At 41.6% G+C, this 21,008-nt stretch overlaps 1 protein-coding gene and 1 long non-coding RNA gene across 17 annotated transcripts in view; one reads left to right on the top strand and one right to left on the bottom strand.

Annotated features, from left to right (window-relative positions):
* The window catches only part of ZBTB20 (zinc finger and BTB domain containing 20), a 781,647-nt gene extending 776,650 nt beyond the window's left edge, over nucleotides 1–4,997 (bottom strand). For 12 of the 16 annotated variants that reach the window (XM_077884681.1, XM_077884673.1, XM_077884670.1 and 9 more), the window contains exons 1-2: nucleotides 4,883–4,997; nucleotides 2,652–2,746 (exon numbers count right to left, since the gene is read on the bottom strand). The gene's annotated coding sequence lies outside the window, so the exon portion shown is untranslated. Of the gene's footprint in view, nucleotides 1–2,651; nucleotides 4,077–4,882 lie in introns of those variants that run through there. The other 4 variants (XM_077884693.1, XM_077884695.1, XM_077884682.1 and 1 more) reach the window with 3 other exon arrangements.
* LOC144305630 (uncharacterized) overlaps nucleotides 4,940–21,008 on the top strand; it is a 36,766-nt gene continuing 20,697 nt past the window's right edge. Inside the window, exon 1 of the long non-coding RNA XR_013372654.1 lies at nucleotides 4,940–5,407. This is a non-coding gene — a long non-coding RNA (uncharacterized LOC144305630). The remainder of the gene's footprint in view (nucleotides 5,408–21,008) is intronic.

The following is a 21,008-nucleotide window of genomic DNA, read 5'->3' as shown; positions in this document are numbered from 1 at the left end:
TTACCTTAAAAATATGAATATTAATAGATTAGTCATTTTATTTTATTACTATAAAAATTTGACAGATATCAAGGTTTGTCTTTTGCCCTATGAATACCTCTTTTTGAAACTTTCAACTGTCTTATGTGGATCCAGGGTTCTAAGAACTCTTACTTTAGATTTCATTCATTACGGGGGCTGCTTGCTAATCATGCTTCAAAAAAAAAAAAAAGAAACTTCTAGTAACTTTTAATCCAAAATTATTACAAAATTCACAAATATTTAATTAGCTTATGCTTCTGTGTTGCTTGGAGCAAAGTTTTGGTAAGTAACAATGAGTTAAGCAAAATCACCTGGAAACATGTTAAGGACCACAAGGCAGGACTGAAATTATTCATCCAATACAGGAATATGTCTTTATTCAAAAATGTTCATATAAAAATATATACTCACGTACACATAAACACATATTAATCAACCATTAGAATTAGGAAAAACTCTTAGTTTTTAACATTCTATCAACCATTCTCCCACTTTGCTGTTTAAAAAAAAAAAGATTTCATCTAAGACAGTATATTCCATTGTTATAGTCCCTGCTTTTCCTCCTAGATCTTCCTATTTATAGCTTTCAGATGCTGGCGGGTCTGTATACAAATAGCCAGAAGCAACCTTGACTGTTCTCTGAAGTGCATTATTACGTACCCTTTGTGGAAGAGGTGATTATGCTACAAATTAGCATAAATAGAGATCTAATGTAGGTATAGAAATTCAAGCCCTTCACAGCAGGGGATGGGAGGACTGGAGGTGGGAGAATTGTGTGTCAAAAAATAAAAGTTATCCTACTTAAGAACTGAACACCGATTTGGCTAACAAAATACGACTCACTGTGACAGAGAAAAATAACGAAAATCAGAACTTGTTATTTGAGAACTATGAACTAGGTTTTGGAAAGGTGAGACACCCACTACTTAAAGCAACAAACTCAGCATTAAATCATATACTCTGTTAACCAAGCACCAAGTTTCCTTCTGTTAGAAACCTAAGATTTTTACACCTACAGACTAAATGATTAAAGTAATGCTAAAATCTTCTGTAATGTTCCTCCTGCATTACAAATGGTCTATTAAATCAGAGAAGTGCCAATCAAATGCTTTTGTAGTTTGAAAGAAAGGTTTAAATAACAAAGCATTTTTTTTTTGCAGGCCTCTCTTTTTCTCTCTTTAATGTCACCTATAAATTAATTACAACAAATTTCCATCTTCTCTTGATAAAACCACAACCGAAAAAGATTTAGGCACTTAATTTTTCAGACATACTCCTAAAACAAATTCTTACTGAAAAATTAAGGTAGTCTAGCTTCTGTTTTGCCACAATTTGCTAACAAGACAAAAGCTCCATCGGAATTTTACAGTAAATTCCAAGACACAGATTTTTTTTTAACATAAAGTAACATTTTATTTATTTCAAAGCACGCTTAAAATTATTAAAATTAATTATTATTATTAAAATTAATAATTTTAATTATAATAAATTATAATAAAATTATTAAAATTAATTATTATTATTAAAATTAATAATTATTAATTATTAAAATTAAAAGCACGCTTAAAAAAAAAAAAAAAACTTCTATCTGTTAAAAAGACCTACTGAAATATATTGTGAATGTTTCATGACAACAACAAAGGGTACAAATAAAGTTAGCTCTTCCTTTCTTATCATTGGCACTTAGTAAACACCTCCCTGCCCCTCAAACATCTGTAAATTCTTTCAAATTGTACTCTCTAAATGAAAAAAAAAAAAAAAAAATGCTAGGTTTTAAAATTTCATACAAAAATCTTTTCTTCTAGCAATCTGAAGTATGCAAACTATATGTGACATTAGAATGTAAACTCCACAAAGACAGGTTATTTTATCTCTTGTTCACTGTTACATCCCAAGTGTCTAGAACAATTTCATGAATTTAAACATCCATTTCAGAAAAGCATGATTATTTCACAGAATAAAGCAGAGCCCATCAAGCTCCACTTCTGTATTGCAAATGTTTTAAAGAAGTCTCTCTTTGGCACTCAATCTAAAATATTTGAAATAATTTCTAATTCACTTAGAAATTCTAGATCCTTTACAGTAACTTAGTTGTATCTTTTATTGCTCTTCTAAATTGACCTAATTATTCAGTCAAGCCTTTCTTCTGGGAAGTCCGATTGGTTAGAAAGCCCTCTTCAGATTTTCACTACTGAGATAAAAATAATTCACTTAAAATGGCTTCTTCTTTAGGTTTTTATTCCTAAAAAAGGAATAAAATTTGCCAAGTAGGCAAATTCATATTAATTTGACAGCAAGATTTGTTGGGTATCTGTGGGTCACAAAAACTTTCTGAACTAGCCATGTAGTAAACTGGCCTCACATCTAGTAGTTCTAAACACCCCCCCCCCAAATTATAACTTTCACATAGAAGTTTTTCTTTCCTCTAAACTCAAACTGTCTTTCAGTAGCTACTCTGTGTGCACATAAGCTATCTCTCTATCTTCTTGCTGTAGTAGTAACCTTTAAATACTGGGATCTTAATCGAACTAGACAGATCAGCATAAAGATTTCTTCCCAAGAATGGAGAAAATTTGACAACTTTTTAATCATAAACCTTTTTCTTTAGTCTGTTAAAATTGGGACCTCACCATGAAAGGGCGTATTGCTTTGGAGGCTGGTAGACAGTTAACTTGTCACCTGATCTTCATATGCAAAAGGCCTGTATTCCACTGGTCTGTGAGATCTGAAATCACAAAACCAAAAATACCCAACTGCTGGACTCCCCGAGCAGCTACTAGATGTCTAAAAACTTACTTTTCTTCTTCCTCTCACCTGTTTACGTGAGCACCACATGTTCTTAAGCCTAAAGCCCTCCCAAACTGAGCTCCACGTAAGTCACAACCGCAATCTTAGGAATTAAAACCTTGAGCCCTGAACGGGGGGAGTAGTAAAGTCAGAGATTCCTCAAGGGCAATTCCAAAAGCTTTTTTTTTTTTTTTTTTTTTTTGAGAGAAGACAATTCTCGAGAGGGCACAGTGGTATCAGCATGCACTGCTTGTGCATATCCACTTTGATACATTTCTGATGAAGAATGAGAAGAGCAAACAAAGATGTGAAAAGTCAGTGCAAATTTTTTCTTTCTTCTTCTTCTTTTTTTCCTAGAACTAGAGAAATACCTACGTGGAAAGCTGAAATCTGGGCCGGTCAAACTTACACGAGGGGCAGTGGAGGGCATATGTTAACTATTCCCAGGTCACTGCAGAGGGCATTCGGGATTAGGGCCGACAGGTAAGAAAGTAAAGCGTGTGCACGACCTGACTTTGCAAATGGGACTGCTTATCACTTACCCCTAATGTTTCCAGCTCTGCCGTTTATTTACAGAACCGTCCTTACCATGTATTTGTTTTTGTTTTTTTAGGACTTTCTCGACAGCAACAAGTCAGGACAGTCCCCCTAGGCCAGAGCTCCACTTGAGAGCCTGCGGTGGGGGGTGGGGGTGGGGGGTGGGGAGGAGCGGCCCCTGCGAGCTGGAGCAGCCGGGGCTTCACCCTGGGCCAGGCAGCGAGGCAGTCTCGCCTTTGGCCTCACCTGCATTATTTTCGGGGGCCGGGAGCCGTGAACACCACGCTCCCAAGTCTCCAGGGACTCAGCGCGTCGGCTCCGCTCAGGCCGGGGCTGCCCCGGAGCCTGCCCTTCGGCCGCTGGGGCGCCCCGACTGCTCCCCGCTCCCGGGGGGCGCGGACGGGGGCTCCCCGCGGCTGACCCCGTGCAGCCGGGCTCGGCGGGTGCAGCGCTAGGTGGGGGAGCTGCGCGCCATATTGTGTTGTTCGCTCGTGTTTATAGTTGATGTGTGCGCCTGGCATATGTTTGTGCAAGTGTGTTTATCAATAGAACTTTTAGAGGATCCCTGCCTCCTGCCTCTCGAGCATCCTCACAAAGGGCAGCAGCTGCGGGGAGGGAGCCACACGGCCCGGACCGCGCTCCACAAGGCGGGAGGCTGCACCTCTTTCAAACTTTCCAAAAAAAAAAAAAAAAACTTCCGACCGTTCAGCTATCGAAAAGCGTCAACATTTTTTTTTTTTTTTCCCCATGTTTCCAGAGGGGCCCAAAGGGGCGGGGGGGGGGGGGGGGGGAGAAGGAAAGGCGAACGGTCCCTTCCCCGGCCCGCGCCTCCGGGGTCGCACAGCCAGGGCGGGCGGGGGCCGGTAGCTGCGGCGTCTGCAGGGGCGCCCCGCGGCCCCGGGGCCAGGGCACCCCCGCCCCTCCCCGCCCCTCCCCGTCCCCCCCAGTTCTCCGAAGACGCTCCAGAGACCGCGAGAGCCGCGGCCGGCGGGGCGGGGGAGGGGGAGGGGGAGCGGTGGGGGTAGGGAGGGGCGCGGGGGAGGGCGAGGAGGGAGGGGGCGGGAGGGCAGCCGGCGCCTCTACAGCTCCGGAGCCCCGGCTAGTGCCCCTCGGCTCCTCTTCTTGGAAGCGGCAGCTCCAGGCGCGGGGAGTAGAGAGAAGAAGGCAGAAGACACGTTTCCAGCTGCGGGACGGCCCCCCCCGCGCCCCCCTTCCCCCCCCCCCCGCCCCCCGCCGGGTCGCGCGAGGCCGCAGCCGCCGCCCGGCGCGAGGACGGGCGCCCGGGAGGGAGCGGGGGCGGGGGCGGGGAGGGGCGGGGGCGGGGCGCGGCGCGGGGGCGCGGAGGTGCGCGCGCACTCGGCCGCCGCCGGCCCGCGGACCCGCCGCTCAGACTCGCCCCCCCCAACCCCACCCCAGTCCCCTCCTTGCCCGTCCCGTCGCCCCCCACTCCAGGGCCTCGCGGACGCCTCGGCCCCCTCGCGCGCGCACACCCCTCCCTCCCGCCCGCCCCACAACAAATTAGAGTTTTGGGGGTTACCTCCTCGCGCTCTTTAATCTTCTTTCCTCAACTCCTAAACTTCCCCCCGCCCCTACTTCTTCGGCAGAAGGCCCACATTGGGCGCCTCACGCCGCGCACCCCCGCTCCTCTGCGCCTATTGGCTCGCTCCTACGCCACTCTTGGCTTCCGCGAGCCAATAAGAGCGGGACGCCCCTCGTGAGGGTGCCGCCCATAAACAACATGCACTCTTCCTCCTCCTCGCCCAAGTCCCCGCCCCCGTCGGCTTCTTTCCTCATCTCTACCACCTTGGATTGGACTAGGAGAGGCCCAATCCGCTATCTCAAGCACCCATTGGGGGGCGGAAACTTCGCTCAGACGATCGTCGACAGGCGATTGGCCGGCCGTCTTCCCACTCCCCCCAACCCCGCCCGCCCCTTCGCCCACTCCGGAGAGGTCAGTCGCGTCTCGCCGTTCAGTGATCCGAGAGCTGGAAGGCGATTGGCCGAGGCCGCCCGTCAGGCCGGATTGGAGTGAGCCGTGATTGGCCAGCACCGACACGATCAGGTTAGGTTGTCTCCGCCCCGCCCCCCTGTTTCCTCCGCCCCCCCCGCAGCCCCCCTCCCGACTGCTTTTACTTTCTACGCATTTCTATTTCCTCCTTTATTTATTTATTTGTGATAAACTTAAATGACCCGGCGACGGAGGCGGGACTGGCGGCCAGGCCGAGGATGACGAGGGCCGGCCCGGGGCCAATAGCCGAGGGGGCTGCGGGGTGAGGGGCAGCTTCGGCGGCCAGTGAGAGGCAGGTGTCTGGAGCGCGCTGGGCCGGTGGAGCCGGGATGCCCCAGCGGAGGCGGCGGTTACCCGCTGTCTGGCGCGGCGAGCCGGCGCGGGGGGGGGGGGCGCCGCGGGGGTGCAGGGGGGGCTGCGCGGAGGTGACGGGGGGTCGGCAGGGGGGCGCCGGGGGGGTGCAGTGGGAGCGGGTGCAGGGGGGCGCTGGGGGTGCAGGGGGCGGCGCGGAGGTGACGGGGGGTCGGCAGGGGGGCGCCGGGGGGTGCAGTGGGAGCGGGTGCAGGGGGGCGGCGAGGAGGTGACGGGGGGTCGGCAGGGGGGCGCCGGGGGGGTGCAGTGGGAGCGGGTGCAGGGGGGCGCTGGGGGTGCAGGGGGCGGCGCGGAGGTGACGGGGGGTCGGCAGGGGGGCGCCGGGGGGTGCAGTGGGAGCGGGTGCAGGGGGACGGCGAGGAGGTGACGGGGGGTCGGCAGGAGGGGCGCCGAGGGGTGCAATGGGAGCGGGTGCAGGGGGGCGGCAGGGAGGTGCAGGGGGGCGCCGGGGGGTGCAGTGGGAGCGGGTGCAGGGGGGCGGCGAGGAGGTGACGGGGGGTCGGCAGGAGGGCGCTGGGGGGTGCAATGGGAGCGGGTGCAGGGGGGCGGCGAGGAGGTGACGGGGACCGGCAGGGAGGTGCAGGGGTGGTGCGCCGGGGGGATGCAGGGGAGCGAGTGCAGGGGGGTCAGGGGGGCGGCGGGGAGGTGACGGGGGGGCCGGCAAGGGGGTGCAGGGGGGGCGCTGGAGGGATGCAGTGGGGGCGCCGGGGGGTGCAGGGGGAGCGGGTGCAGGCGGGGCGCCGGGGGGCTGCGGGGGGGGCGCCGGGGGGTGCAGGGGGGGCGGCGGGGGGGTGTGGCCGGTGCAGACCGCTGAGGCCGCGGGACCGGAGCTGGAGCGGGGGTGGGCGAGTCGGCGGCGCGCGGGGCCAGCCCGGGGCGGGCTGCCGGTCGCGGCGCCGCGGGGTCAGCAGAGGCCGCCGCAGCAGAGCCCGGGCTCCTCCGAGGCAAAATCGGCCCATCGAGGAGGTCTAGGAAAACAGTGTGTGTGAAACGGTTCGTAGTAAGCCGCCCTTAATAAAAAACGAGGATATTATCCTAACGGGAATCCTAACGGGAAAAACAGATTATGTTTCTTATTACCCAACCCCCCGAAGTACCGACGACACCAGCGGAGCCCGGAAAATTCAATATCCCCAGGGCTTAGAAGGAACAAATAAAGCAACACGGAAAATTAAATGCGGTTCAGATGCTTCAATAAAACCTTCATCCTCATCCATTTGTCACTCAACATAGCGCTCCCCAGAGCCAGATCCTTACCAAGTGTTAGTCCAGTGCTCAGGCCTTGCGGGGGCATGAGGCTCCAGGCCAGCAAGATGCTCAGGAAGGATTCCTAAAAAGGCGTAAGATTGGGGGCGGGAGGAAAGGGGTATTCCCTTTTACTAAACAACAACAACAAAAAAAATTTTTTTCTGCCAAAAGAAGAAGTTGCACTTTTTAGGGAACTTCGATAACAATGATTTATCACAAATTAAGGGACTTTATGAAAAATACCATGCATACAAAGACTTGACTGTATATGCAGTTTGAAAACTCCCTTTGGTGGAACATGCATTTGATGTGTAGTTTCTAATAAGTGTTCTCTGAATTTTATCTGACTTCGTCGGGACATAGAGTATTCATTAAAGAAAAAGTTATTCATGACACTTTGATAGAGCTGGGCCAGGCCGACTTTATTCAGGACCATTGAGATACAGGTACAGATGGATAGGACCACTGTGATAGAATTTTGCAGCGGGAGCAGAAGACTGGGCCAAAATGCAACTACATCATGGACAAGTGGGAATTTTAACCAAGGAGCAAGGTGAAGGCTGGTGGATGGAGGATTACTACAAGGCAACATCAGGGAATTTTGGCTAAACCCACCTAAAAGCATTCTTGCTGAAGACAGGCCAAGGTGACGAGACGTCACCTGGAGAATGGTGGAAGATGAGGAACCTGATCATATGTGAAGAGTGATCAGATTGGGGGTGGAGGAGTGATCCTTGCTAAACGGACTGACAAGGGTTCTTAACGGAAACAGAATCGTACAAGGAAGCACACAGATGCCTGCCTTTGATTAGGAGTCTTTGGCAGAACCTAAGCACAAGAAATCGGCCCCGGTTAAAAAAAAAAAAAGGAAAAGCCTTGACCTCATAAGTACAATTAGATCTATCTTTTCAGGAAAATATAAGGGTCTCAGAATCTGTAAAATTATTGCATCAAACGTAAAGTACAAATTGCTATTGAATCTGGAAGTTAAAATATTTTAGAATTCATGTATAAATCTTAGTTGAAAAGTGATATAGTGAGTGTAACAAGTGTCCATACAGAATACTCAGCTTTAGACGAGAAAATTCTGTAAAATGTAACAGGTGTTTAGTTAATCCCTTAGCTTTTTCAAGAGACAGTGGCCACTCCTATGTACTGCTTAAAACTCATCCTTTGCAACAAATTTTTAAAGGTATTATTCAATGTACTAGCATTGAGACTTGTTAGGATTATAATGTAAGTCATTAGGAAAGCAGTGTAAAATATTCTAATTATATTCTAACTTATAAATATTTGTAAAATATTCCAATTTATATATAGTTTTCCTGATGTGAGGATCTGGGGTTAGAATGCTCTAAAAGGTGTACTTCTAAAAGGTATAAAAAAAGGTATACTTTTCTAAAGGTATACTAAAAGGTATACTTCAGTCTTTATATTTACATTACCTACCCACAGACCTGAACCTCCAACCCCTCCCCACCCCTACACACAGATACACCAAGATCCCAAAAGATGCAGCAAGAATTCCATTACTTGTATCAAAGGGTAACAAAGATGTTTTCTTGGTTTAGCAATTAGTAGAATTGAGAAAAGGGATACAACAAGAATGATGTGGTAACAAAGAATGCAAGGGTGATGAAGGAGGCGTGATTGAGAGAAAATGAAAACAAAAGTAATGATTGCTTAGGGAAGAATTTTATAAGAAATTTCAATATCTATTACCTTCACAGATCTTAAATAGTATACAATCCCTAAAGTTTCAAAGTGCATTAAAAGAGGTCAGACTAGCAGTAAGTGAATTCTTCCTACGTTAGAAATGAGGACACTTAGACTTTGAATGCTATATCCGTGTCACAAGTGGCAGAGCTTGTTTTCAAACTTAAGCCTGTCTTCCTTTTTTTGCTATGCCATTTACTCATCCATTCATTGAAGAAATACTAAGTGCGTTTCCACATAAAAGATATATTTATGAGCATTTAAAAATCTCCAGGAACTAAAGATACACAAGATATGGCATTTTTGTCCAAATATGTCTCCAGTATTAGGAGATAAATAGTGAATAAATTACTATGCTGTGTACATAAGTGATATATACAACATGGGAATTACAGAAGAGAAAATGTCTAACTCTTAAGAATCTGAGAATATTTGCTATACACTGAACTCACCACTATACTGAATACAAAAGTTAATCAAATTAGATCATGCTCTCAAGGGATTTAGATTCTAATAAGTTGCCAATTAGACATTAACAGTAAAAGAACTATATTTCTAGGCAAAACAAGAAGAGTCTTAATGATGGAATAAATAGTTACGGGAGGTCAGAAAAAAAATACTGTTTACATCTTGAGGAATGGGGGTAGGAAATCAGGAAAATCTTAATGGAAAGAGTGACTTTTGAGATGGTCTTTGAAGGGTGTGTTAGAGAACTTAGCACCTTTCCTCACATAAAACCATATACAAAAATATGTATATATAATATATATAATATTTATATATTTTAAATATATATATTTAAATATATAACATATAATTTTATAATATATAATATAATATATATATAATATTTACTCAAAGACAGGTACCTCTCTATATATGTGCTCACCATTAACCTGAGCAGATAGCAGTGAATAAAAATATTAAAAGAGAAATGAGTCTGTAATAGTGAAATAAAGTTGAGTTCAACATCCAAATGTTTTTTTGTTTTGTTTTGTTTTGTTTTTTAACATCCAAATGTTTTAGGACAACATGCTAATAATGACGGTTAGACAACTCCGTCTAAAGCAGCTAAAGGAAGATTTCCATAAATCCAGTTAACCCAAGTGTGATATAAGTTAATCAGACCCTAGATGCTTATTTAAGATTTGCCTTAACCCCTGCCATATGGGAAAAGCATGAAGCCCTTTATAATATTACATTGGATTTGCAGTGGGTTATGTTTTCCTAAGTTCCTGTACCCAAACACTCATTTCTTTGCATATTTCTCTTTTGCCCCAAGCCATTGACTTAAATGGGAAATTCACAACAGAGCCATGAGTTTCCTCCAAAACCTCATTCACATAATGAAAATATAATGGACTTGGCTAAAGACTGTGATATTAGGGAAAAGAAAGTAGAGGGAGTGGAGAAGAAGAAGAAATCTACTAACTGGTGTGGGGTTGGCCCAGGGTAGACAAACCAAATGGGAACAGAAGAGAATCCAGCAACAGATTCATGCTCATGCATAAATGGCCTTTTGATAATGTAATGGATCATCAACACAGATTACTGGAAAAAAAGATTATTCAATAAATGGTAGAATATAAAGGAAATTGAATCTCTTGTTTACAAAAGGTATAAAAAATCAGGGGCACTGGGGGCAACTCGGTGGCTCAGTGGTTGAGCATCTGCCTTTGGCTCAGGGCGTGATCCCGGGGTAGTGGGATCGAGTCCCACATCAGGCTCCCTCCAAAGAGCCTGTTTCTCCCTCTGCCCATGTCTCTGCCTCTCTGTGTGTTTGTCTCTCATTAATAAAGTCTTTAAAAAGAAATCAGGGGCACCAGGGTGGCTCAGTTGGTTAAGCATCTGCCTTTGGCTTAGGTCATGAATAAAATCTTAAATAAAAAAAAAGATGTAAAAATCAATTTCAGGTCCTAATAGGAACTAGATTATGTGTTCGACCTGCAAATGGGAAGTGGGCACTATAATTGATGGTTCTGTTTGAATTACATGACTTGATTCTGGGAGGAACAGTCCCACAAAGGAGCACAGGATAAACAAAAACAATAGGTGTACAGCATAGCAAAAAGCTCAGGGATCTCCTTCAGTCCCTAAACCCAGTTGTGCCTGGAACCAACTATATCCTTATCATTCTTAATTATCACAAGTCAATGATTTTCTTTTAATTGGTTAAGGTGGTTTGAATTATCACAAGTCAATGATTTTCTTTTAATTGGTTAAGATGGTTTGTGTCACTTGCAATTTGACATTTGTCTTAGTTGATGTTCATTGGTAATTTTAGTTTTATTTAAATAAATCACACAAAGTTTCATCATTACCTCTGAAAATAGCTTATATTCGTTTTCCACAACTGTACACAGGGACATTTTTTCCATTACCATTTTTATTACTTTCATATAGAAAAACTATTTGTCTTTATGTATTGACTTTATATGCAGACGTCTTACTTAGCAAACACAAGATTTATCAGTTGATTCTCTTGATTTTAAGACAAAATTCATATCATCTAATAGTGATAATTTCCCTCTCTTTTCAGTATTTGTTATCCATTGTTTCTCTTTCTTATTTTATTTTGTTGACCAGACTGACAGCAAAATGTTGAATAGTAGTTATGGTATAGTGCATTTTTGTCTTAGTTCTGAATTGTTGATGCTGTGCGTTTATGTTTCTTGCTGAAAGCTCTGTTAAAGCAGTTGCTGCATATTCATAGTTTCCAAAGTATTGTATCTTAAAAATCATGAATGAGTTTTGAATTTTATCAAGTATCTTTTCTAAATGTATAAAATAATAATGATTATTTTCCCTTTATTCTATTAATGCATTGAATTATAATGATAGATTTACTGGTGTCGAACCATTCTTCCATTTCTAAATAAATTTTTAATTATATTACAGTTTAAAGAATAATGTACTTAATTTACTAATATTTTTGTTTTGGAATTTGAAAACTTCAGAGATTGATGTTCATGAGTAGGATGAACCTTGTTCAGCCCTTATCTAATTTTGAGATTTTTATCAGGCTAACCTCGTAGATTCAGTTGGGAAAATTATGTCTTTTACCATATTTATGGTTTTTATTTACTTTTTTTTTTCAAGAATAGATCTTTATCTATTATCTTAATTCTATAGTTTTTGGTCACTATATCTATCTACCTCCTCCTGAGTCATTTTGATAAGTTAAATTTTCTTAGAAAAGTATTCCTTTCTCAAATTCATTTTTTTTCAAATTTACTTTTTAATTTACATAGTATTATTTTATTTTAATCACTAGTCTATTTTTAAACTCCACTTGTTTTATTTTTTCTTTTTTTATTTATTTCAGAGAGAGAAAAATGCACAAAGCAGGGGGAGCCACAGAGGAATAGGGAGAAGCAGGCTCCCTAGCCAACACGAAGCCCGACATAGGGTTCGATCTCAGGACCCTGGGATCATGACCTGAGCCAAAGGCAGACATTTAACCAACTGAGCCACGCAGGCGCCCCTCACTCATCTTGTTTAAGTGGCCATAACTGGTGTTTTTGATAGCACCATATTTATTTCTTTGCCAGCAGATGATTTTATTTGTTTATGTATTTATTTGTTTATATAATTTTGTTTGCAAATTAATTTTTTTAGCTACAGACATCTGAATCATCTTCATTTGGAGAATTTTAGAACCTTAACTATTATTGTGTAACCATTTTAAAACTTAGTGGCTTAAAACAACTACTTTTTATTTGCTCCTGATTATATGAGTTCATAATTTGGGTTAGGTTCAGCTGAATAGTCCCTCTGGACTTCCCAGCTATTGTTTAGGACTTCACTCCAGATCGCACAAATGTCAAAAGCTCCACTTGTTTCTCCTTTACATTATTAGAGTCCCTCTGTCTATGGCAGGCCTTATTCTTTGTATATGCACAGACGCAACAGATACTTCCCAGGAAAAAGTAGTTGGCAAATTCAGCTTACCCGAGAGAAGCTCTTTTCTCTCTGGCATTTTAGTTCCTCAATTCTTCTTTGTATCCACAAGTCTCTGGTGTTTTTAAAAATACAGTTCTGTAATTTATGTGATTTTTTTTTTTTCTAGTTCAAGTGGGAGTTCTGGCCTGTTACTATCTCTGCATCCTGCCTGAAGGCAGAAATTTAACATTTTAGTTTTAATTCCAGATATTTTTCAGTTGTAGAATTTCCATTTGATTCCTTTTGATAGAGTCATGTCTATGCTGAAATTCTCCAGCCTGTCCTCTTATTCTAAACATATTAAACTTATTTAGTAAAACATACTTATTTAAGTAAAATTCCCACACCTATGAGTCTGTTTCTGTTGTTTTTCTCTTGGTTTGAGTCATTCATTCCTGGGGTTTTTTTTTAGTATGTCATATAATTTTTTTTTTACTGAATGCTGTTATTGTGACGAACAATTATGGAGATTAAGTTTTCTTCTGGGAGACAGAAGAGTACAGGCGGATCACCTTGATCCTGATGCAGGCTGGTGTTAGCGTTCACTCAGGAAACTCTCTTTGAGAAGATGTATTTCCATAGGCAGAGCCTTTCTGGAGGCTCAAATGGAAGCCTGGGTATTTACAGGTTCTTCTCTATTTTAGCAATCTTTGAATTCCATCCTCTGTCTCCCAACTAAGAAATTTCTGCTCAGCTCTAGCCTCCTAGCTGCTGTTTTCTGGTAGATTTCTTGAAGTTACTCTCTGCATCTATAGCTTAAAAGTTCACAGGCTTCTCAAGGTAAATTGAATGCATAGTTTTGGCCTTAGTTGGGTCATTCCATCCTCTTCAAAATTTTCCCCCTCAAGTTTCAACCACTTTGAAAGAGTCAAACCTTGTCCTCTCTCCTGTAGCTCTCTACTCAGGCTCTGTCCTCCACTTTGTGAAGTAGCTAATGCCTCAGGGAAAAGGCCAGAATGACTTTAGAGCTCACCTTGTTGTGCTTCGCTTCTCTCAGGAATCACAGCCCAAAGAATATAGCATTCTCATTTTTAAAAAATCAAATTTAATAGTCTGAACATAACTTCCTAATCTTAGCAGTAGCCTTGAGTAAATCTTTTTTATATAGCAAATTCCCAAACTCAAAAACTGAACCACTCAATTTCTATAGTTCAAGGATTTCTAGACTAATCTCTAAGGTGTAGACATTAGGCTGGGTAAGTTAGAGATGGCAAGTAGGATTGCTCCATTGCTAAATGTTTTGTAGAGAACAGTCCTAAAATTTGTTCTTTTAAGATCTTTCAAAACCATGCAACAGTCTGGAAATAGCTCAGTTTATCAAAGATTAATTACATCTCTCTCACAGGCCAATGGAAAATGCACTGGTGTCTGATCCAGAATCACAGGGAGGAAGCTAGAGCCAGAAGAAAGTCTGTAAACTTAACCAAGATCCTTCTTTGTCCTTCTTTGCAAATTCAGAAGTGTACTCTCAAATAGAAAGCTGTTTTATTTTTTGTCCGTCTTTAATTGGCAGAAAGAAACAAAAAGACTTTTGGCGACTTGTTTTTTCTTGAAAACTGTGACTTTATGACAGAGGTCACTATCTTTGTGAACCCTGCAGTAAGTGGATCATGCCTCTGGGTAAAGAAATACAAAAGTCACCACCTAGTAGGGAAAAGAAGAAAGGAAATTAGAGGATTTTTTTTTTTTCAAATTGTGCATCCCTGAACTATTTGTGCAGAAAATTAGTCTGCTCTGTATTAAATATCCAGAGAAGATTGGTTTAAAACTTTTTTTAGTAACCCCATTGTTTCTTCAACATCTTAGTTAGAATTTTCATGTTTCCAGGTTTATGAAATGTACCTAAATGAATGATATTCTAAATGCCAAGGACATTCTGAGTTTCTTTCTTTTTCTTTTTTTTTTTTTTTTTTTTTCATGTTGAGTTTCAAAACAGGATGCCTTCCTGAGATTCAGATTTAAACAGCTATCCTCATAAAAATCTTTGGCAACTACAGAAGCCACAGGGGGAAATGACAATAAACTTTTCAGTTTGAGGGCTGGCTATTTGAAAATATGATGCCTATTTTCAGCACCTTCTACAGATACACAATAAACTTGGTTGTTTAAGGATATGCAAGCACATTATATTTAACTTAATTTTCTTGGCCTATTTAGAGATCACAAATCCCCTAAAAATGTAAGCTTTTCTTCCTCTACTTTTTATTTTTTTAAATGAAGAACTTGTGTTGTTTTTTTTTAAGATTTTATTTATTCATAAGAGACACAGAGAGAGAGAGAGAGAGAGGGAGGCAGAAACACAGGCAGAGGGAGAAGCAGACTCCAAGCAGGAGCCTGATGTGGGACTTGATCCCGGGTCTCCAGGATCACACCCTGGGCTGAAGGCAGCATTAAATTGCTGAGCCACCCGGGCTGCCCTCTTCTACTTTTTAAATAAGTCATCATAAAAAATGTTTTCCTTGCCCTCTAATTTTACCATTTCCTTCAAGTCTTAGTAGGCTATACACTTTACAAATAACGTTCAACGTTGTGAAACCATTGGACTATCATTCTGAATGAAAAATTTTCAGTGGATCTATACACACCTGTCATTATGGGTGGCACTTATAAGCTCACTCTGGGTGGGGGAAGGCTGGTCTCAGAGCTAAAAGATTTAAAATTGTTCAAGGATTTCATTGAAAGACTGGTACTGTTGAGAGATTTTAAGAACAAAACACTTGGAATGAAGGACTTGTGTGTGTGTGTTTTTTTTAAGATTTCATTTATTTATTCATGAGAGACACAGAGAGAGAGGCAGGCAGAGACACAGAGGGAGAAGCAGGCTCCATGCAGGGAGCCTGATGTGGGACTCGATCGTGGGACCGTGGGATCACTCCCTGAGCCGAAGGCAGATGCTCAACTGCTGAGCCACCCAGGTGTCCCACGTTATTACATTGTTATATGAATTTATATGTGATGATTTAAATATGATTTGTATTTGATTTAAAATATCTATAAGGAAAGGGTTTTTTTCCATTCTCCCTCATGGCAAAACAAAGTTTAAACTCTAAGCATTCAGTTACTTATATATTGAAAATACATTTATTGAGAACTTCCTAATTTTGCTAAATATTGTATGCATACATATAAATTAATCAGTCTCTACCCTCATGCAGTCTACGATAGTCTATGATAGTGTACCTGAAAGTAGTAGTCTGCTGAAAGAAGCATGTTAATTCCACTACAATCTAATAAGGATCATGGTGGAGGTAGGTCTTGAACCTAAGATTTATTGAATGTTTACTGTATCCTTAAGGACTATATATATAGTTAATTTTTCCATAGGTTTATCAGTTAAGTACAATTATTATCTCCATTAAAACCGATGAAGAACTGAGGCTTAGCAAGTTTAAAAGCATAGTGAACTCTTGGGAAATGTCAGATAGTTTACTGTGACTGACATCTAGGTTACTGCTGAGATATCCTTTACTGTGGGATTGAATCGATTCATGAGATATTTTTTGATAGTCTGGTCGAAATATCATCTAATACGGCTTCTCTCTCTTCCAGTCTGTATTTTAATCATTGAGCTTATGGCCTTCTTGCCTGACTCCTCTAATGTTCTGTCCATCTGTGAGGGGGCCTACAAGTGATGGGAGTAGAAAAACTCTTGGAAAGAAGAGTCCAAAATTCCTGTGACAATAACAGATGCATGGGGGAAAAGAAAGGTCCAGAATAGGATCCCCCCATTAAATTATTTCAAAAAATAACTTCAGAGAGAAGAATGAAGTCACTGCAATGTCAAACCTCCTGTTTCACTTTGGAGGTCTTGTCCCTTAGCACTGTAGTCCAGCAGAGCTCTTGGCCTCGATTCACGCAGTCTTTCTTTATTCATGATAGTGGTAGAGAGAAAGGAAGCCTGAGCCTCCTTTGCAGCCTGGAGTATAAAATAAATAATAATCACCCAATGGGAGGGTATAGAATGAGCACCTAATGAGATACTGAGAGGGTGATATAATTTATCTAAGCTATTTTTGAACTTTTTCTGTAATTTGTAGTCATTACTATCCCTTAAAGCAACAGATTGGTGATTGCCAGAAAACAAATTAAGGTTTTCTGACCAATTATATTATAATATATATTATATATATTATATATTATATTATATTCAACTTGGTTCTGAGATCGTATTTGTTTTATCTCTGTTTTGTTTTCAAATCTGGTTCTTATGATGGCCCTTTCTATTGACTAATAATCCAGTCTTGGAGCCAATAAATTGTACAAATCAGAAACACAGCTGAATTAATCAGGAGTCCACATTTGCAAGTAGAAGAAACCCAGCTCAAATCAATTTAAATAAGAAAGGATATTATATTAATTTACATATGAAGAAGGAACCTCATTGCTGTTACCAGCACTCAGTCTGTCCTGCTCTCTTTTCTGACTCTTCTTTTCTTCACTTTGGCTTCATTCTCAGATGGGTTATCTCTGTGCAACAGCAGAGATGTTAATGAAAACTTTAGGCATACATGATCTTAAGCACAAACCGGTTTAAATAGTAAGTGTACTGGATCACATAACAGAAGTCCAGATGTAGTACAATTTTGGATGTGGTTCAATCAAACTCTCTGAGATTTTCTTAGTCCTTCTTAGGGTCCTAGGCCTCACAGATGCATAGCACACCAGTCAAGAGTAAGAAAACAAATCTTTCCCCTCAGTTATTGGATGGAAATCCTGAATTTCATTCTGTGAGGACTAGCTTAGGTCATCGCCCATCCTGGAACCAATATCTAGGGCTAGATGAATAGGAATGCTTCTGATTGGCTTATACTAATCAGGACCCATCTTTGGAGTTGGGGGTGATAAAGGTCCCATCCAAGCCAAATGTCTGCTAGGTAACAGGTGAAAGTGAGATAGATACTGGAAAAAGTAATACCCACAACCACAGGACAGAATGCATATTTCTTTATTGTTCCAGCAAAAGTTTTGAAGGAGTTATCCCACTGGAGAGGTTCATTGGCTCAGGCTCATCTGGACCCCACTAGACTGAAAGAGGAGAGTGAGTGGGTCTTTATGGCTGAGGCAAGTTTTGAGAACAGGCCAAACAATAGCTGTGTACTATAAAATACGTCCAAATCATATCTCCAATTGCTCTATTTTAACTTCTAGATGAGGAAGTTGATCGTGTCTCCTGCCATAGACATGAAGACTAGAAAAATAACGTGTTAAACTTCTTGAGTACTAACAGCTGAATTTTTATTTAGTGTATGAAAAGATTAGGTAATATTTTCCAGTGGGAGGGGGAAATTGAGATTTATAGCCATAGCATTTCTTACACAGAAAGAAGCAATGTCTGTTTTTCTGGAAACAAGTTAGAAGAGAGTAAGACATGTTTTAGGAAAAATTGCTAGAAAATGACAGTTTCTCCCAATCCTTTCATAAAATGCAAGAATTAGCATGGCTTTCAAAGGGCAGAAATGCAATGGTGGCTGATAGAGGGACTTAATTCTAATGAAAGGACACACTGGATAGACTCTGCTTTTATGTAATGTTTCTTCTTTTTATTAATTAGAAAAAAATAGTACAGGTAATTTGATCCTGAATATATTGTGAACATACATGATTGCTTTTATTGCATCTTTATTGTGTATTTTAAAAGTTAAAGCTTTAAAAATTTGTGAAAGTTCCACATTCAAGTATAGACTTCCAGGGAAGGATCAAAGTTATGAGATGTAATTTAAGAATATTGCTAAATAAAATCTTTCCAAGGTAACCTGCCTTTGATTTATCTTTTCTATTAAAGATTAATAGTTTGAAATGTCAAAACATCACAGACTTGAGGAAAACTAAAGCCTTGCAGAGTTACTCTGTAAACTTATATATAATGAGCCTCTAGTGTGCCTGTCAGAATGCAGTACGGAGATGAAGGCTGAAAGATAATACCTCACCCCTTGCTTCTATTTCCCAAGATAGGTGTGGCTAATAGTAGGGAGTTTAAATAGCTGATGATACACGTACCTAATACTTTTCTGGCTCACTCTCATTTCTCACTCTTCCTCTCCATAGTACTTTTTTCACCTCCAGGTATGATTTTTATTGGTGCAAAGAAGCAAGGGATGAAAAGTTTTGCCAGCAGAACATTTGGTGTTGTGAATACATAGTAGTGGTTTAAGGAAGTTGTTGGCTGATTCTCTGTCTCTAGTGTAAGTAAATTAAATGCATGAGAAAATAATAGATTTGATAAACTGCTCTGTTCTTTCTGCTGTCTGGGAATAAGTCTTGTAGGACACCCCACATCTGAAAGAAGGAATTCAGCTATTGAAAATAGCATGTAACGGATATTTAGAATAATTTTTAAATTGGTTTTAGAAACAATGTTGGGATTGGATGTCACTGCAATTTAATATGTTCTTCCTGGGGGTCTTAGTGTTCTGAAGACTGGGCTAGCTCCTTTGGGAAGATACATAATATCTCTGCCTTCAAAGAGCTGATAGTCTCAGTAAATAAAAAGACAGGCTTGCAATTTGCAATAAAAGACACAGGAGAGCATATAATAAATGGCTAGTGTTTTAGTTAGTTATTTTCATTTCCAGTCATAGAGACTCACTGGGGGGTTTTCATTAGAATTCATGTAAAAAGAAAGATGGGATCTCATGGAATTCCAGGATAAAGATCTATGCCATGGTGTCATAGGAGGATAAGGGCTGGAGGCTTGTCCTGGATTCAAGGCGACTGGTAGGACCCCAGCACCAACACTCTGACATTCATAATGATACATGACTACTCTCTGAGTCTCTTTTTCTCTGTCTTTCTCTCTGCCCCCCTCTATTTTAGAGTTTGAGTTCAAATTCCTGAGAGAGAATCTATTTGACTTAGCTAATTATTCAAACTTCATTTAGCTTGAGTTATTTTCACCCAACCATTGGCCAAAGGGTAGATGAGCCAGCTGTTTGTTGGAGTTGAGTGGAGGAGTGATCTATGAAGGACACCCCTCCCTTGGACTGTGTCTTCCACAGGCATTGTGAGTGTATGGCAGGGGGCCCCATGAACAACATGAAAACCGCACTATGCATATTGCTAATAAATGCGGTGCAAGATCAAATAAGGGACTGCTTAATGTGGAATTCTTAGCTTAGTGAGGCTTCATGGCAAATAGGGGTTTGAATTGTGTCCTGAATGGTGAGCAAGAATATAGTTTGTAGACAGTAGGGAGAAGGAATTCTAATATAAAAGTGCTGGGCTGCCTGAATAATAGTTACAAAACAGCCTTTATCTTTACTCATAGTAACTGGGACACATTTTTAATATGACTTTAAAAATTTTGACTGTGAGCCCAAAAACACTTACAGCATTTAATTAGTCTGATTAAGGACTAATTTTCTAGTTGTGGAGGTGAAGCCAGGAGCAGTTTTTTTCCCCCTACTAATTGAGTGGGTCTTTATGTAGAGATGTGATCTCCAAGTGGAGATAAGCATACGTTGACTACATTGCCATCCTCGCATGAACTAAAAGGGAGGGAGTAGGGGAATCCCCAGCAAAGAGAAAGAAGTAGGGAGTACAGTTTCGTACCACTCCAGGAAAAGTTACAAAGAGGTTTCATTTGCTTCCCTGTCCATTGACAGAAACTATATTTGCCAACAGATGTGTACTTGCTTACTATGGTTAGTCCAAGCATCTAGATGGGAAATATTCTATTTATATCCTTGATGCAAAATTTTCAGGACAAAAACTCATTTGCCCAACTAGGGCCAGAAGTCTACTCCAGAACAAATCAAGGGGATGGATCCCATTTTAGAAATGAGGCATCTCTCTCTCTGCAAATTTATTGTTGCAGGGATTGAGGGAGTCAATACTTAGAAAAGGCATACTGCGCACATGCAACAAAAATTGTTCATTTCAGTGATCCCTTTCACACCAAGGAGATGATCAAGCCTCCCTTCTCAGATGGGGCTTAGTTTTGACTTTCCTTCCTTCAAAATCTGAACTGCTAAATTGCTTAGCTGAAATTTCCTAGGATTGAATGCTGAAGAAGGTTTATGAGAGAACCTAGACCATAATTCTGGTTGCCCCTTCACATTAGAACAGTAGGATCCCACAGGCACCATCAAGAATATTGTATACTTGTTCTTTCAAGAAATCTTTCAGTGACCTCTGTTATATATTGTAAATTGGGCAGGATTCTGTACCATTCCTGAGCATATCTTCAATGGAGGCATGACTTCTCATATGAGTAAAAGGACCTGTTATCTATATAGATTTCCATTTTCTTCATTGGTCTTTGTAAGTTGACAGAGAGAACCATCATCTTCCTTTACAGGGGAAAGTAACTAAAACTAAACATTAAAGTCCCTTGGAAACCTTTTGTTCATCAGTTTTGGTCTACTTCCTCATACCTGTT

The sequence above is a fragment of the Canis aureus genome, chromosome 35, assembly GCF_053574225.1.
Source record: "Canis aureus isolate CA01 chromosome 35, VMU_Caureus_v.1.0, whole genome shotgun sequence".
Lineage (NCBI taxonomy): Eukaryota > Metazoa > Chordata > Mammalia > Carnivora > Canidae > Canis > Canis aureus.
This window is presented reverse-complemented; position numbering and strand designations above follow the sequence as displayed.